The sequence below is a fragment of the Megascapheus bottae genome, chromosome 9, assembly GCF_031878675.1.
Source record: "Megascapheus bottae isolate mThoBot1 chromosome 9, mThoBot2.hap1, whole genome shotgun sequence".
NCBI classification, from domain to species: Eukaryota; Metazoa; Chordata; class Mammalia; order Rodentia; family Geomyidae; genus Megascapheus; species Megascapheus bottae.
In genome coordinates, this window is record NC_143517.1 from 7,951,561 (window position 1) to 7,969,947 (window position 18,387).

The following is an 18,387-nucleotide window of genomic DNA, read 5'->3' on the forward strand; positions in this document are numbered from 1 at the left end:
CTAGGCTTTTTATCATTCCACCTGCTTCATTTTTGTCTTTTGCAAAAGCGGTAAAAACATGTCCGCCTCAGACTTGTTGCCAACGTTAATAGATTTCTAAATTCTTCTTGGCTCAGGATGTATATGTAGGTTATACGTAAGTACTATTATTTAATTTTTTTAAAAAAAATCTCATGGATCTATATCAATAAGCACAGATTTGTTAGATAATTTTGATTTAAAAGTAACTTACCAGACCTGAAGTAAAACCTATTATTGTAAGTTAAAATTGAGTATTTTCTGCCCTCTTATTTGAGGTTAAAGATTTAAAAGCATGGTTGCATTGTTGATATATACCCAAACCAAAGAGGGTTAACACTAATCTAGTCAAATGCAATACGTCTTTGTGATTCCCCAAAGAGCTTAGTTTGGTGGTTCACAGGGGAGGTTCCACCTCAACTTGCAAAGAGAACCAAGGACAAAAAGGCGAAGGGACCTTGTGCACCTTCTTGGCTGGAAAGTCTACACTCTACTTTCATGCTTTGGTATCTAGTAAACATTTATCACAAGATATGACAACAGATAGCAGAATCAATAGTTTCTTTCATTGGAGTTAAAAAGCAAGGTAGTTAGTGGACAGTCCTCTATGGGGGGAAGGGACAGAGCGTCCAGGGCTGACCGCTGGGAGCCAGGGGGACAGGGGTGGTGGTGATGGTGGTGGTGGTAAGAGTTCCTGCGCAGGACTCATTGCGCAGGCGCAGTGCTGGGGCGGAGGTGACTTTTCCCTCCTGGATCCCCAAGTCTCTAGTAGTTGACTGGCTCTGTTCCAGCTGCGGCTCTGGTCGATGCTGTCGCACCTCCTTTTTGCTCAGTGGTTCGCCCCGATGTCCGCGCCACGTCCTGGTAAACAGGGCTTGTCATACTGGGGTGCGGGCACCACGTGTGTGGGGCCATCCGGATCCCCAGAGGTGCGCCGGGGCCTTAGCCGGCTAGACTGGGGGGCGGTGGGGGGGGGAGGGCGGGAAATGGCCAGGTCTGCGCACGCGCACACATGGGTGGCCGGCTCTGCCGGGAGGAGGGGGCGGGGCGCCGCTGGGCGGAGTTCAGGTTGCAGCCTAGTTCCAGAATGGAATTCATGCAGTTATTACAATAATGCAATTGGAAGTTATTACAACGAGGACAATAGTTGAGGAGGTTGTATCCTTATTTACAAATATGAGATGAGGTTGAAAAGTGCTCTTTGGCTTTTGTTTTAGAAGAAAACAGTGAAATGATGAATAGGTACTAAAAAATTCCAATACAAAGATTATAAAGTCAAAATTGAAAAGCTATCACTGAGTGGTATTTTTTTTTTGTCTGTCTTGGGGCTTGTACTCAGGGCCTGGGCACTGTCCTTGAGCACTTTTTGTTCAAGGCCAGCGCTCTGTCACTTGTGCCACTTCCAGCGTGTTCTATGCATGTGGTACCGAGGAATCAAATCCAGGTCTTCGTGCCTGGTAGACGAGCACTCCACTACTAGGCTACGCTCCTTCCCTCCCCCCACCCAGTGTTGTTGTTGTTAAAAACTTAATTGGTGGGGGTGTGGGGGGGGAGGGAAATGGGTACCAAGAAATGTGAAAGGGTATCAATGTATGTGAATTAATGCACCTTCTATCTGGCAAATATCATGTAACCCTTTTACTAATTACAATAAAAAAAAACTTAATTGGCACTCTATGATAGGCGTAATTCTAAACGTTGAATTTTATACCTAGCATTTGTGTCCACGTCAGTGAAGTACAAAGAGAACCATTTACAATTTCCTGTGGTCAACGTGAAATGCAGGGGTAGACCCAAGTTTTGTTGGAAGGTAGGTTGGGTCTCAGGGTAGAATTTGTGCACACCATGCAGGGTGGTTTGCCATCACTTGGGGTTTGAATTTTAACTCGTTTGATATATAAGTACATTTTTACATTTTTGTCTTCTAGCTTGACAGCATTTTAAGACATGCAAGAGAGACTCCATCTTTACCATAAAATAAATGCTCCTGGCTATTGGAAATTGTATCTTATTGAACTCCAGCTGTCTTGGATGAAACTTCCTTTATGTTACAGAATCATTCTGTTCTACTGGTGTCCTTCCTTAAGGCAGAGAGGCCTATTTGTTATTGTATATGTCAGTTTTATTTTATTTTATTTATTTATTTATTTATTTTGCCAGTCCTGGGCTTGAGCTCAGGGCCTGAGCACTGTGCTTGGACTTTCTCAAGGCTAGAGCTCTACCACTTGAGCTTCAGCACCACTTCGGCTTTTTTCTATGTATGTGGTACTGAGGAATTGAACCCGGGTCCTCGTGCATGCTAGGCAAGCACTTTAACCACTAGGCCAAACTCCTGCCCGTCAGTTTTATTTTATTTATTTATTTTTTCAGTCATGGGGCTTGAACTCTGCGCCTGAGTATTGTCCCTGAGCTCTTCAGCTCAAGGCTACCACCCTATCTTCTGAGCCACAGGGCCACTTGCAGTTTTCTAGTGATTAATTGGAGATAAGAGTCTTATGGACTTTAGTGCCCAGGTTGGCTTCGAACAGCGATCCTCAGATCTCAGCCTCCTGAGTGGCTAGGATTACAGGTGTGAGTCACCATGCCCAGCTCATATATCAGTTTTATAAGGATTTTTCTATGTATCATTGTGGACTTCTTACCAGTGTGTGAAAGTTCCAGTTCTGTAGAACAGAATATAAAATTAAGATACTGCCCCATGTTCCCATATAAGAACCACAGAACAAGAAGATCACAAAAAACATAGTAAAAAGTGTCTTGTTAGTGAGGCATAAGTACACCCCACTCTGTGTGGTGAATTAATTGGATAAGGACCAATGTCCTGGGAGCTGTTAGGATTGGGGTTTCCTATGAAAGAGTTACAGTTAATGAATGGTGTGACACTGAAGCCCTCCCCAAATCACTTGGCTTTGGGCCTGGGCCATTCAGGAAGTCACATACCTGTCTTTACTTTTCTGGTTTACAAGGGGAGGTAGCTTTTTGAGAAGAATACAGGGAGGGCATTCTGTCCATCATAAATTCCACTGTGGGCCATTACCATTCCTTAGAGTGGTTGGTGTGGGGGCATTGTGTCAATTGTTGATCCTCCTGAGAGTTCTGTGCAAGCTTAACTGTTCTGACTTCACAAAGGGAACAAGTCCAAGCCTAGGGCATTTCTTCCTTCCTGACTGGGCTAAGGCATATAAGGTTAGTATACTACTTTGGTCTAGATTACCTGTGATTTGATTAGCTAAGATATTTAGTGTCTTTTCTTGCTCTAGCTAGAGCAAGTGTGGGTGTGATCATTGATAAAAATGATTTCTCGTTTCCTGGAACCTCAAGTTGTCCCAGGCTTATAATAATGCATATAATTGGCTCTTTCTTAAAAATGTCTAGAAAAGCTGGCATCAGAAATTATAACTGAAGCCTTAAGCTTATACATTATGTTGATTTTCTTAAACCCTTTGTTTCTAGATCATTTCCTATACTTAAAAAACCTTTTGAAAAGTGTGGGTTCCTCTTGATACTTCTAATTCAGTTCTAACATTATGGGCCCCAATTAAAGTTTTTTTTTTAATTTTTAAATTTAATTTAATTTTATTATCAGGGTAATGTATAGAAGAATTAGTTACATTCCTAAAGTAGTGAGTATATTATTTTGTTACCCCTTCCCATATTTTTCTCACACTTTACTTCCCTTATCCCCTCCCAAGTTATAAAATTCATTTCCAACATATTGTCTGGTGAATATCACTGTTACACTGCTTTTTTTTTTTCTTCCAGTCCTGGGCCTTGAATTCAGGGTCTGAGTGCTGTTCTTGGGCCTTTCTCAAGGCTTGGTGCTGTACCACAGCACCACTTCTGGTGCTTTTTATGTATGTGATACCAAGGAGTTGAACCCAGAGCTTACTCCACGCTAGGCAAGCACTCTACCACTAGGCCACACTCAAGGCACCAGATAACAATTACTTGTTATCTGACAAAACTGTGAAATAAAATATAAGATTGCTTGAAGATATTTTAGTCTTACTTTGAATGACAGTAAAGATGTATAGTCAAATCATTTTCTTAGAATTGGAGCTGTGGCTCAAATGTCAGAGTGCTAACCTTGAGTAAAAAAACCCCAAAAACTATAGGACAGCATTAAAATTCTGATTGCAAGCCCCAGTACCGGCAAAAAGTTACTTTTTTCTTGTTCGGTATATTTGATAATTCACCCTTGTAAGCCTTTGTGTTACATGTATCATGATTATTTCATTTTCAGCTCTGGAAGTTGTGAAACTCACTGTCAGATTTCATGGAAACTACTGATTTTTAGCCAAGAGATTCCTATTTTTGTGATGATCAAACCCTGGAGAACGGCCGAAAACTGTTCTGAGCAGCTACTTGATGAGATGATGAGTAAGGGAAAATCATACAGATGAATGTATACTACTTCTGAATGTAATAAAATTTCAATAATTCATACCACAATGTTATAGTACACATGCACAAATTCGAGATGGGCAACAAACTTTATTGCCCCAATTTTTTCTTGTTTCTTTTTGTCCAAATTCTTGTAAGATTAGAACTACACAGTTTCATGTTCCATTAAAATTTATCTTACTAAGTATGGAATGGTGGTAGAGCCTTTAAATCTCAATTTCTCCCCTTTTTTATGACACTGAGTCCTAAACTTAATACCGTAAGTTTTAACTCAGCTTTATTGCTCATGGCTGGTTCTCCGCCATTTGAGCAATGTTTCTAGTTCCCTTGTTTACTCTTTTTCTTTTTTATTGTAATGTATAAAGGGGTTACAGTTATATTCACCAGAGAGTAGGTTCATTACTTCTCTCACATTGATACCCCTTCTGTTTTTGTCCCCATTTTTCTTCCCCACCCCTCCCAATCATCGCTTTTCCCCCTTCCCTTTCCTATTTAAAATAAACAAATAAATGTATATACAATATGCCAGATAAAGGAAAACCATTGAGCCTACATTCCTTTGGGTCTGGCTTACTTCACTTAATATGATTTTTTTCCAAGTCTTTCCATTTCCTTACAAATGGGGCAATGAATATCATTCTTTCTGATGGCAGCATAGATTTCCATTGTGTATACATACCACATCTTGTTGATCCATTCATCAACTGAGGGGCATCTAGGTTGGTTCCATGTCTTTGCTATGGCAAATAGTGCTGCAGTGGACATTGTTGTGCTAGTGGCTTTAGTATGTCCTTGTTTCTGGATGATTGGGTAAATGCCAAGTAGTGGAATTGTTGGATCATAGGGAGGATCTATGTTTAGTCTTTTGAGGAACTGCCATACTGCTTTCCAGAGTGGTTGAATGTGTTTACTCTTTTTCTAATGAGAATTCTGTAAACATTTTCCTTTCACCTTAATATAATTATATGATGTCAAACTTCACATTGTATAAATCAAAACAACTCTCTAAATTGATTGTATTATAATTCAGTGCCCCAAATCATTGAATCTTCCCATCTTTCTTTCTGTCTCTCTTCTTTTTTCTTTTTCTTTTTATTCATTTTCTTATTTATTTTGCCAGTCCTGGGGCTTGGACTCAAGGATGAGCACTGTCCTTCAGCTTTCCTCAAGGCTAACGCTCTACCACTTGAGCCACAGCACCATTTCCAGCTTTTTCTGAGTATGTAGTACCAAGGGATCAATCCCATGGCTAGGCAAAGCATTCTATCACTAGGCCATGCTCCTGGCCCCTGTCTCTACTCTTTATATAACATTTTCTATGCTTCTTACTTGACTAATATTTGTTGGTCAGTTTTAGGGCTTGAACTCAGGGCATGGGCGCTGTCCCTGAGCCTCTTTGTGCTCAAAGCTAGACCTTTTGCACTTGAGCCACTTACAGCATTTTCTGAGTGGCTATTTGGAGAAGGGTCTTAAGGGGACATTTCAGCTGGCTTCGAACCATGATTCTCAGATCTCAGTCCCCTGGGTAGCTAGAATTACAGGCGAGAGCCACTGGTGCCTGGTTTATTCAACTTTTTTTATTTATTTTTTATTTTTTTATTGTAATTAGTAAAAGGGTTACATGATATTTGCCAGATAGAAGGTGCATTAATTCACATACATTGATACCCTTTCACATGTCTTGGTACCCGTTTCCCTCCCCCCCCACACCCCCCACCCGTATTGGTTTTCCCCCCTTCCCCATCAAATTTCAAATATCCAAATACAAATAAATTCAATATATCAGATAACAAAGTGAGATACTATAACAATATGAGATACCCAAGCGACAGCAAAGGAGATGAGAGACAACATAGTACATTAAGGACAACAATCATTCATTATATGGCTTTTGTTTCAATATCCTGGAGGTCCTTTCAATTAGCTTCACATTATATGGCCTTATGTATCAAGATTTTGCTGTATTGCAGATCTCTGCTAGTAGAGCCCAAGGTTTTTACTGATTATGATGAATGAGGGAAACCATTGAGCCTAAGTTCCCTTGAGTCTGGCTTACTTCACTTAACATGATTTTTCCTAAGTCTTTCCATTTCCTAACAAATGGGGCGATGTCATTCTTTCTGACAGCAGCATAGAATTCCCTTGTGTACAAATACCACAACTTGTTGATCCACTCATCAACTGAGAGACATCTAGGTTGGTTCCATATCTTTGCTATGGTGAATAGTGCTGCAATGAACATTGTTGTGCTAGTGGATTTAGTATGTCCTTCACTCTCTCCACTCCTCTTTAACATAGTACTAGAATTCCTAGCCAGTGCAATAAGACAAGAAGCAAGCATAAAGGGGATCCAAGTAGGGAAAGAGGAAATAAAACTATCCCTCTTTGCAGATGACATGATTCTGTATTTAAAGAATCCTATAGACTCTACTCCCAAGCTCCTTGAGCTGATTCAAAGCTTTGGAAGAGTAGCAGGCTATAAAATCAACCCTCAAAAATCAACTGCCTTCCTTTACGCCAACAGTGAGAGGAACGAGGCAATAATCAGGAAAGAAACTCCTTTCACAATAGCCTCAAAGAAAATAAAGTACCTAGGAATTAGCTTAACTAAAAATGTAAAGGACCTTTTTGACGAAAACTTTAAAACCCTAAAAAAGGAAATTAAAGCAGAACTAAGGAAATGGAAAAACCTCCCATGCTCCTGGATTGGAAGAATCAACATTGTGAAAATGACAATCTTGCCAAGAGCTATCTACAAATTCAATGCAATACACATCAATATCCCAATGGCATTCTTTAAAGAAATAGAAGAGGCAATCCAAAATTTCATATGGAATAATAAAAGACCCTGTATAGCAAAAACACTTCTAAGCAGAAAGAACAGCGCTGGAGGAATTTCAATTCCAAACTTTAGACTCTATTACAGAGCTATAATTATCAAAACAGCTTGGTACTGGCACAGGAACAGGCCTGAAGACCAATGGAATAGAACTGAGGACCCAGATATTAAACCACAGACCTATGGCCACCTAATCTTTGACAAGGGAGCCAAAAAAATAGAATGGAAGAAAGACAGCCTCTTCAACAAGTGGTGCTGGCAGAACTGGTTAAGCACCTGCAGAAAACTAAAGTTGGATCCTTCTTTGTCACCCTGCACTAGAATTAACTCCAAATGGATCAAAGACCTGGAGGTAAAAGCTGACACACTGAAAACTTTACAGGAAGGAATAGGAGACCACCTTTTTTTTTTTTTTTTTTGAGGAACAATTCCTTTCTCATTTGGCTTTCTGTAATCTGGACTTACTGGAGAAGAGATTTACTTCATTTTCATCTGTTCCAAAATGCTCAAAGATTCCACTTTTACTATACAGAAAATATTGTTATTTTTTTTCAGGTTATGCCTTTTTTTGGTAACAGGATGATTTCAGTGCTAGTATTTTTTTAGTTTGGGTCTTCTGTAGGACTAAGAGTATCGGATAAGGAAGCTCCTCATCCCTGGCTGGCATGGTTAGAAGGGGAGCCAGACAACTAAATGTTAGAACCCGTGCAAAGTGAGGTCAGACGACTTTAGGAGCAGAGAACCCAGTTATCAGGTCTCAGCTCTTGAGAGGGGAAGCTGGAGCAGCATTTTATTGGTTTACTCAGGCAGGAAATGGAGACAGAAATTTTTAGAGTGCTTCTCTGAAAGCTTGTTTCTACAACTTTAAGAAGACATTAGACATTTTCTTGGCAATTTGTATAAGAGCCCAATCTTTAAAAACATACCATGAATCAACAGTGGTTGGCATTGTGGTTTTCCTTTAGCTGCTTCAGGATATGGTAGTTCCAGGGCTCATGATGGGAAATAGAAACTGAGAATTGTCCTCCTTGGTAAAACTAGTGCATATTTGACAGACCTTTCCCTATAATGGGCTGGCAAAAATGAGGGAAGACGCCACATCATGGTTTCAGACTTTGAATTAAGACTCTGTGACATACAATTATGCACTGTGCAGTTATATTTCAGCCACTGATTGATGGCTTATTTATGATTTCATATTATAATAGAGCTGAAAATTCCTGTTGTTTAGTAACATCTTAGCCCAGTGCATTGTTCACATTAGTGGTGATGCTACTGTGAATACTCCTACTGTACTATATTTTCTCTGTCTGTCTGTCTGTCGTCTGTCTGTCTGTCTTTCTGTCTTTTTTTGTGCGTCATGGGGATTGAACTCTGGGCCTGGGCACTGTCACTGAGCTCTTCAGCTCATGGCTATGGCCCTATCCCTAGAGCCTTAGCCCCACTTCCCATTTTCTAGTGATTAATTGGAGATAAGAGTCTCACTTTCATTGGTGCCCAGGCTGGCTTTGAACAGTGATCCTCAGATCTCAACGTCCTGAGTAGCTAGGATTACAAGTGTGAGCCACCACACTGGGTTGCACTATACTTTCATATGAAAGTATAGCACATGCAGTTGTGTCCAGCAGGTAATACTTCTTCAGGACTAAGTCACTGGCTCATGTATTGTTTATATATGTCTTACCATTACTTTAGAGAGTACATTTTCTACTAAAACAAAGTTCACTGTGAACTTTGTATTCACCATCTCTTGTCTTGTGTTTCCTGTACATCTTTGTTATTTCCAAAGGCCATTGTGAATGACTGACTTGCCCCATCTGGGTTGGTTAAGCCTGCAATTGGCACAAGGTGAAATCACGTACCAACACACTTCCCAGAAAGGTCTTCATGTTTAATACTTCATGACTGATCTATGATCTTTGCATGGAAACAAGAAACAGGAGATATACTTTTATTAGTCACTCATCTCCTCAATGGAGAATTCTCAAATTTTGTCTCCCCGCCTACCACACCGGTCCTACCACATCGGGCCCAGGCTCTGCCTTGAGCTTTTGTTTTAAAGTGGAGTTTAGGGCTGGGTGGTGTGTGGCCCTGTGGTAGAGTGCTTGCTTAGCATGCCATTGAACCAGGGTTTCAATTCCTCAGTACCACATACATAGAAAAAGCTTGAAGTGGTGCGGTGGCTCAAGTAGTAGAGCTCTAGCCTTGAGAAAAGCCCAAGGACAGTGCTCAAGCCCTGACTTCATGCTCCAGGACTGGAAAAAATCCTTAAAGTGGGTTTATTATTCTATTTTCATGCATATACCTATATATGCATTATGCATATGTGTATATAGTCATATACATATACACATATAAATAAATTACATAAAAATGTACTTCAATGTACTTCTATCACATTGGCCCCATCCCCTTGTCTTTTCTCTCTTCTCCCTCCTACTGATTCCTCCCCATTCGGAATCGTATCTTTGTGATTATATTTAAACTCCAAATATGAGGTAAAATGTGATATTTGTTCTGAGCTTGGCTCATCTCTTTCAACAGAATAATCTGCAGTTCTGTTTTCCTTCAGCCAACATTACTTTATTATTTATAGATTAATAATATCTAGTGTGTGTATAATGTACATGTATGTACCACAGTTCATTCATTCTTTTTCTTCTCCTTCTTCTCCTTCTCCTCATCCTCCTCCTCCTCCTCCTCCTCCTCCTTCTTCTTCTTCTTCTCATTCTTCTTTTTTTTTTTTTTAGTAGTATTACAGTTTGAACTCAGAGCTTCAGGATAGCTCGGCAGGTGCTACTTGGGCTATACCTCCATTCTTTTTTTATTAAACAATTTATTAACATTGATTTTTTTCTTTCTTTTTTTATTGTATTTAGTAAAATGGTTACATGATATTTGCCAGATAGAAGGTGCATTAATTCACATATATTGATACCCTTTCACATGTCTTGGTACCCGTTTCCCTCCCCCCACCCCCCCCACTCGTCTTGGTTTTCCCCCCTTCCCCATCAAATTTCAAATATCCAAATACAAATAAATTCAATATATCAGATAACAAAGTGAGATACTATAACAATATGAGATACCCAAGCGACAGCAAAGGAGATGAGAGACAACATAGTACATTAAGGACAACAATCATTCATTATATGGCTTTTGTTTCAATATCCTGGAGGTCCTTTCAATTAGCTTCACATTATATGGCCTTATGTATCAAGATTTTGCTCTATTGCAGATCTCTGCTAGTAGAGCCCAAGGTTTCTACTGATTATGACGAATGAGGGAAACCATTGAGCCTAAGTTCCCTTGAGTCTGGCTTACTTCACTTAATATGATTTGTTCTAAGTCTTTCCATTTCCTAACAAATGGGGCGATGTCATTCTTTCTGACAGCAGCATAGAATTCCATTGTGTACAAATACCACAACTTGTTGATCCACTCATCAACTGAGGGACATCTAGGTTGGTTCCATATCTTTGCTATGGTGAATAGTGCTGCAATGAACATTGTTGTGCTAGTGGATTTAGTATGTCCTTGTTTCTGGATGGTTGGGTAAATGCCAAGTAGTGGAATTGCTGGGTCATAGGGGAGTTCTATGTTTAGCCTTTTGAGGCACTTCCACACTGCTTTCCATAGTGGTTGAACGAGTTTGCACTCCCACCAACAGTGTAGTAGTGATCCCTCCTGGCCACATCCCCTCCAGCATCTTTAACATTGATTTTTACAACATATTTCAAATGACTTGTTTAACAAACAGGTGTTCAAGAAGGGAATCTCTATATACAACCACTGGCACTTAGTTTTTAGAACTTAATCAAAATTAGGCTAAGGGTTTGTAAATCATAGAAACATATTAATTTATGAAATAAAACATTATGTCTATAGAGTCATAGGTTTTTATGTCTATATAATTATGTTTATATTTCCAATACCATGTCCATAGCTTTGGGTATGCAAATATTGAGTCCTCGCTCTTGTACTGTTTGGATCTAATAGCCATATATTAAGGATACCATGCACCTTTTGTTCTTTTGGTCTTGACTTATCTCACTCCACATGATTTGCTCTAGATTCATCCACTTCCCTGTGAATGCCATTATTTTATCTTGTCTGTTGGCTATGTAGAATTCCATTGCATGTATATATATATATATATATCACATTTTCTGTATCCATTCATCTGCAATAAGGCATCTGGATTGTTTCCATCACCTGGCTATTGTAAATAGTGCAGAGATGAACATAGCTGAGCAGGTGTCCTTATCATATCTTGGGTTATGATGTTCAGGGTAGATGCCCAGAAGTGGTATGGCGGGATCGTAGGGAAGGTCAATTTTCACTTCTTTATTTCCATATATTTTTATTGTAATTAATAGAAGGGTTACATTATATTTGCCAGATAGAAGGTGCATTGCTTCACATACATTAATACCCTTTCTCATATCTTGGTCCCCATTTCCCTCCCCCTAACCCCCACTCCTCATCTTCTTTTCCCCCCTTCCTATTGAATTTCAAACAACCAAATACAAATATATCCAGTATATCAGATAACAAAGTGAGATACTGTAACAATATGAGATAACCCAGGGACAGCAAAAGAGACGAGAGATAATTCTAGGAAAAAAGAGCAATGCTGGTGGTATTACAATACCAGACTTCAAACTCTACTATAGAGCCATAATAACAAAAACTGTTTGGTATTGGCACAAAAGGACCAGAAGATCAGTGGAACAGAATAGAAGACCCAGAAATAGAACCACATACCTATAGGCAACTTGTATTTGACAAAGGAGCCAAAGTTATACAGTGGAGCAAACACAGTCTATTCAATTATTGGTGCTGGCAAAACTGGCAGCCACATGCAGAAAACTAAAAATTGACCCTAGCCTTTCACCATGTACAAGCATTAACTCAAAGTGGATCAAAGACCTCAACATCAGACAAGAAACCGTGAAACTGCTACATGATAAAATAGAGACGCTGGAACTCATAGGCACAGGCAAAAGATTCCTGAACAGAATCCCAGGGTCACAACAGATCGGAGAGAGACTTGATAAATGGGACTACCTAAAAATAAAAAGTTTCTGTACAGATAAAAGTATAATCGCAAAAGTAGAGAGACAGCCAACCAACTGGGAAAAGATATTCACCAACAATACATCTGACAAATGCTTAATATCCAGTATCTACAGGGAACTCAAGAAACTAATCACCCCCAAACCCAATAAACCATTCACTAAATGGGCAAGGGAACTAAAGAGAGACTTATCAGAAGAGGAGATTAAAATGGCAGAAAAGCATATGAGAAAATGTTCATCATCTATGGTCATAAAGGAAATGCAAATAAAAATAACCCTAAGACACCACCTTACCCCAACAAGAATGGCCAAGATTTTGAACTCAGATAATGACAGTTGCTGGCGGGGTTGTGAAGAAAAAAAGAAAAAGAAAGTTGCTCTTGGAAATGTAGACTAGTTCAGCCACTCTGGAAAGCAGTGTGGAGGTTTCTTGAACTGAAAATAGATCTTCCCTACGATCCCACCATACCACTTCTGGTCATCTATCCTGAACATCATAACCCAAGATATGATAAAGACACCTGCTCAGCTATGTTCATCTCTGCACTATTCACAATAGCCAGGGGATGGAAACAATCCAGATGCCCTACTGCAGATGAATTGATACAGAAAATGTGGTATATATACACACAATGGAATTCTACACAGCCAACAGACAAGATAAAGTAATGGCATTCACAGGGAAGTGGATGAATCTAGAGCGAATCATGTTGAGTGAGACAAGTCAAGACCTAAGGAACAAAGGGTGCATGGTATCCTTAATATGTGGCTATTAAATCCAAAGAGTACAAGAGAGGGGCTCAATAACTGCATACCCAAAGCTATGGACATGGTAATGGAAATATAAACATAACTATATAGACATAAAAACCTATGACTGTAGACATAATGTTTCATAAATTAATATGTTTCTATTCCATACAAACCCTTAGCCTAATTTTGATCAAGTTCTAAATACTAAGTCCCAGTGATTGTATATAGAGATTCCCTTCTTGAACACTTGTTTGTTAAACTTGCCATTTAAAATATGATGTAAAAATCAATGTTAATAAATTCTTTAATAAAAAAAGAAATGAGAGATAACATAGTACATTAAGGACAACAATCACTCATTATATGGCTTTTGTTTCTATATATCCTAGAGGTCCTTTCATTTAGTGTCAAACTATATGGCCTTATGTATCTAGGTTTTTGTTCTATTGCAAATCTCTGCAGGAGAGCCCAAGGTTTCTACTGATTCTGAAACATGAGGGAAACCATTGAGCGTATATTCCTTTGAGTCTGGCTTACTTCACTTAATATGATTTTTTCTAAGTCTATCCATTTCCTAACAAATGGGGAGATGTCATTTTTTCTGACAGCAGCATAGAATTTCATTGTGTATAAATACCACATCTTGTTGATCCACTCATTCACTGAGGGGCATCTGGGTTGGTTCCATATCTTTGCTATGGTAAATAGTGCTGCAATGAATATCATTGTGCTAGTGGATTTAGTATGTCCTTGTTTCTGGACAATTGGATAAATGCCTACTAGTGGAATTGCTGGGTCATAGGGGAGCTCTATGTTTAGTCTTCTGAGGAACTGCCATACTGCTTTCCATAGTGGTTGAATGAGTTTGCACTCCCACCAACAGTGTAGTAGTGATTCCTCCTGGCCACATCCCCTCCAGCATCTGTTGTTTTAGTTTTCTTGATCTTGGCCATTCTAACTGGAGTGAGGTGGAATCTTAGAGTTGTTTTGATTTGTATTTCTTTTATGACCAGAGATGTTGAGCATTTCTTCATGTGTCTATAGGCCATTCTTATTTCTTCTTCAGAGAAGACTCTCTTTAAGTCTTTGGCCCATCTTTTAATGGGATGGTTGTTTCTTTGGAGATTAGTTTTGGAGTGATTCAATTTTTTGAGCTGTTGACATATTTTAGATAGGAGGCCTTTGTCCGTTGTATGGTTGGTGAAGATCTTCTCCCACTCTGTAGGCTTCATAATTAATTTACTAGCTATGTCCTTTGCCATACAAAAGCTCCGCACTTTAATGCAGTCCCACTTATCCAGCCTTTCTCTGATTTGTTGTGATTCTTAGTCCTTATTAAGAAAGTTTCTACCTGTGCCAAGGAGGCCTAGTGTATCTCCTATTCCTTCCTGTACAGTTTTCAGTGTGTCAGCTTTTACCTCCAGGTCTTTGATCCATTTGGAGTTAATTCTAGTGCAAGGTGACAAAGAAGGATCCAGCTTTAGTTTTCTGCAGGTGTTTAACCAGTTCTGCCAGCACCACTTGTTGAAGAGGCTGTCTTTCTTCCATTCTATTTTTTTGGCTCCCTTGTCAAAGATTAGGTGGCCATAGGTCTGTGGTTTAATATCTGGGTTCTCAGTTCTATTCCATTGGTCTTCAGGCCTGTTCTTGTGCCAGTACCAAGCTGTTTTGATAATTATAGCTCTGTAATAGAGTCTAAAGTTTGGTATTGAAATTCCTCCTGTGCTGTTCTTTCTGCTAAGAAGTGTTTTTGCTACACGGGGTCTTTTATTATTTTGGATTGCCTCTTCTATTTCTTTAAAGAATGCCATTGGGATATTGATGGGCATTGCATTGAATTGTATATAGCCCTTAGCAAGTTTGCCATTTTCACTATGTTGATTCTTCCAATCCAGGAGCATGGGAGGTTTTTCCATTTCCTAATTTCTGTTTTAATTTCCTTTTTCAGGGTTTTAAAGTTTTCATCAAAAATGTTCTTTACATTCTTAGTTAAGATAATTCCTAGGTACTTCTTTATTTTCTTTGGGGCTATTGCAAAAGGAGTTGCTTTCCTGATTGTTGCTTCATTCCTCTCACTGTTGGCATAGAGGAAGGCAGTTGATTTTTGAGGGTTAATTTTATACCCTGCTACCTTTCCAAAGTTTTGAATCAGCTCAAGGTGCTTGGGAGTAGAGTCTGTAGGATTCTTTAAATACATAATCACGTCATCTGCAAAGAGGGATAGTTTTACTTCCTCTTTCCCTACTTGGATCCCCTTTATGCTTGCTTCTTGCCTTATTGCACTGGCTAGGAATTCTAATACTATGTTAAAGAGGAGTGGAGAGAATGGGCATCCTTGTCTCGTTCCTGATTTTAGCTTTTCGCCATTAAGTATAATACTAGCTGTGGGTTTGTCATACACAGCCTTTATTATATTGAGGAATGTTCCATGGATTCCTAGTTTTCCCAGAGCTTTCAACATAAAGGGGTGTTAGATCTTGTCAAATGACTCTTCTGCATCTATTGAGACAATCATGTGATTTTTGTCCTTGCTCTTGTTGATGTGTTGAATTATATTAATTGATTTGCTTATGTTGAACCAGCTTTGCCTCTCTTTGATGAATCCTGTTTGATCATAGTGTATAATTTTTTTGATGAGTTGTTGTAGACGGTTGGCCAGTATTTTGTTGAGAAGTTTTTCATCGATGTTCATCAAAGAAATGGTCTATAGTTCTCTTTCTTTGATGAATCTCTTTCTGGTTTGGGGATGAGGGTTATACTGGCTTCATAGAATGAGTTTGGTAAAGAGCCTTCATTTTCGATTTCGTTGAAGAGCTTGAGGAGTATTGGTGTGAGCTCTGCTTTGAAGACATTATAGAATTCAGCAGTGAACCCATCTGGCCCTGGGCTTTTCTTAGGTGGAACAATTTTCAGTTCTTTAAGAAACCTCCACACTGTTTTCCAGAGTGGCTGAACTAGTTTACATTCTCACCAACAGTGTAGTAGGGTTCCTTTTTCTCCACAACCCTGCCAGCAACTGTCATTGTCTGAGTTCAAAATCTTGGCCATTCTTGTTGGGGTAAGGTGGTATCTTAGGGTTGTTTTTATTTGCATTTCCTTTATGACCATAGATGATGAACATTTTCTCATATGCTTTTCTGCCATTTTAATCTCTTCTTCTGATAAGTCTCTCTTTAGTTCCCTTGCCCATTTATTGAATGGTTTGTTGGGTTTGGGGGGATTAGTTTCTTGAGTTCCCTGTAGAAACTGGATATTAAGCATTTGTCAGATGTATTATTAGTAAATATCTTTTCCCAGTTGGTTGGCTGTCTCTCTACTTTTGCGATTATGCTTTTATCTGGAAGAAACTTTTTTTTTATGGAATCTCTCTCCGATCTGTTGTGACCCTGGGATTCTGTTCAGGAATCTGTTGCCTGTGCCTATGAGTTCCAGTGTCTCTCCTACTTTATCATGTAGCAATTTCATGGTTTCCGGTCTGACATTGAGGTCTTTGATCCACTTTGAGTTAATGCTTGTGTCCATCCTTTTTATTTTAGTTAATATTTGAAATAGGGTTTGCTTCTTTTTTAATTTTTTTTATTACCCTTCCTTCCTTCCTTCCTTCCTTCCTTCCTTCCTTCCTTCCTTCCTTCCTTCCTTCTTTCCTTCCGTTCTCCCTCCCTCCCTCCTCTCTCTATCTCAGAGTCTCTATCTCTCTTTCTCTCTCTCTGTCTTTCTCTCTGAGTCTCTCTCTCAGAGACTCTCTCTCTTTCTCTCTCTCATACCAGTCTTGGGGCTTAAACTCAGGTCCTGGATGCTATCCTTTAGCTTTTTTGGCTCAAAGCTAATTCTCTATCACTTGAGCCACAGTAACACTTCCAGCTTTTTCTGAGTAGTTTATTGTAGATGATAGTCTCATGCATTATCTTTCCTGCTGGGGCTGGCTTTAGAACCTTGATCCTCGGTATTAGCCATTTGAGTATCTAGGATTACATATGTGAATCACCAGGACCTAGCAAGTTTTGCTTTTTGCCTCAACCCAGTTGGACTTCAGTTCTCCTATTTATGCTTCCCTCCATAGCTTAAAGTTATGAGTGCTTTATTTTTACTTTTTATTCAGATGGGATTTTATGAACTATTTCTTGTTGCTCAGGGTGGCCTTAAACCATGATCCTCTAGATAGCTGGACCACAGGCCCAAGCATGACACCCAGCTATTGTTTAAAATAGTCTTATGAATTTCTTGCCCAGGCTATTATCAAACTCTGATCCTCCTAATCTCTGAATTCCTAGGATTACAGGAGTGAGCCACTGGGTGCCTGGCTTCCCTGGTTTGGCTACCCATCATTGGTTACTGAGCACCTAGTCTGACTCTATAGCTTGGCTACTGTTATACACATGGGTGTGTAGGTATCTCTATTGTATGTTGACTTACACATCTTTGGCTATATGCCTATGGTGGGCAGACAGACTTTTTGAGGTGAGATGAGGACGGGATCACGTGGGACATTCGATGCATTGGTGTATAGAATGCATATCCCAAACTAATAGCCCGTCTTAATTTCTAAGTCCTTATTATTCATGTGGATGTCAGTTTTATGCACATCTTCAGAATCAATTCTGGACCGAGATGAAGAAGTAGACTTATTCAGAGAAATCACATCCATGTGATTAGAATGCAAGACTTCCAAATCAGACTTTCGAGGGTCATTTCCTACCCATTCTACATTGTGAAGGAAGTCTTGGATCTAAGTATGGAATCGTTTCTATGGAAAAAGCACAGATAACTTAAGCAAAGAAGGAACTCAAATTATTCCATAGAATAGAATGTACAGAAGCACATGGTCAAAGCTAGCAGAATTCTCAATGTGGGGTTGCCAGCCACTGAGTAAAGCATCAGGTACAGAGTTTGAGTCCTAGTCTCACAACAAAAATGACAAAAAAGGAGGAGGAGGAAAAGTAGGTGGAGGAAGAGAGGAAGAAGAAAAGAAGAAGAAAAAGGGGGCCAGGTGTTGGAGACCATTGCTTTCAGCCTCCAAGGAAGTAGGATTATAAGTTGGCACCTGGCAGCTCGCTAATGAGTCAGTACTTGCTGACCAGGAAGTTTCTTTGCATTTGTTGATTTGTTTCTTCCGTGCTTGTGGATAGAGTGGATCGCTAGATTTCTTCCAGGTTTGTTTGCTGCTTTGCAGATGACCTTTACTGTGATTGGTTGCTTAAGGTTATAAATAGTGTGGGGTTTCTGGGGAAGGCGGAAGAAGGGAGAAAAGAAGAAGGAGAGAAGAGAGAAGGAGAAAGGCAGAGAGAGAAGAAA

At 39.5% G+C, this 18,387-nt stretch overlaps 1 long non-coding RNA gene across 1 annotated transcript; it reads right to left on the minus strand.

Moving 5' to 3' along the window:
* Positions 1-562: 562 nt before the first annotated feature.
* LOC150058751 (uncharacterized) lies at positions 563-3,075 on the minus strand. Its single transcript, XR_016536554.1, has 2 exons — positions 2,959-3,075; positions 563-879 (listed from the first exon to the last, which is right to left on the minus strand). It is a non-coding gene; the product is annotated as an uncharacterized LOC150058751 (long non-coding RNA).
* Between the last annotated feature and the right edge of the window lie 15,312 nt (positions 3,076-18,387).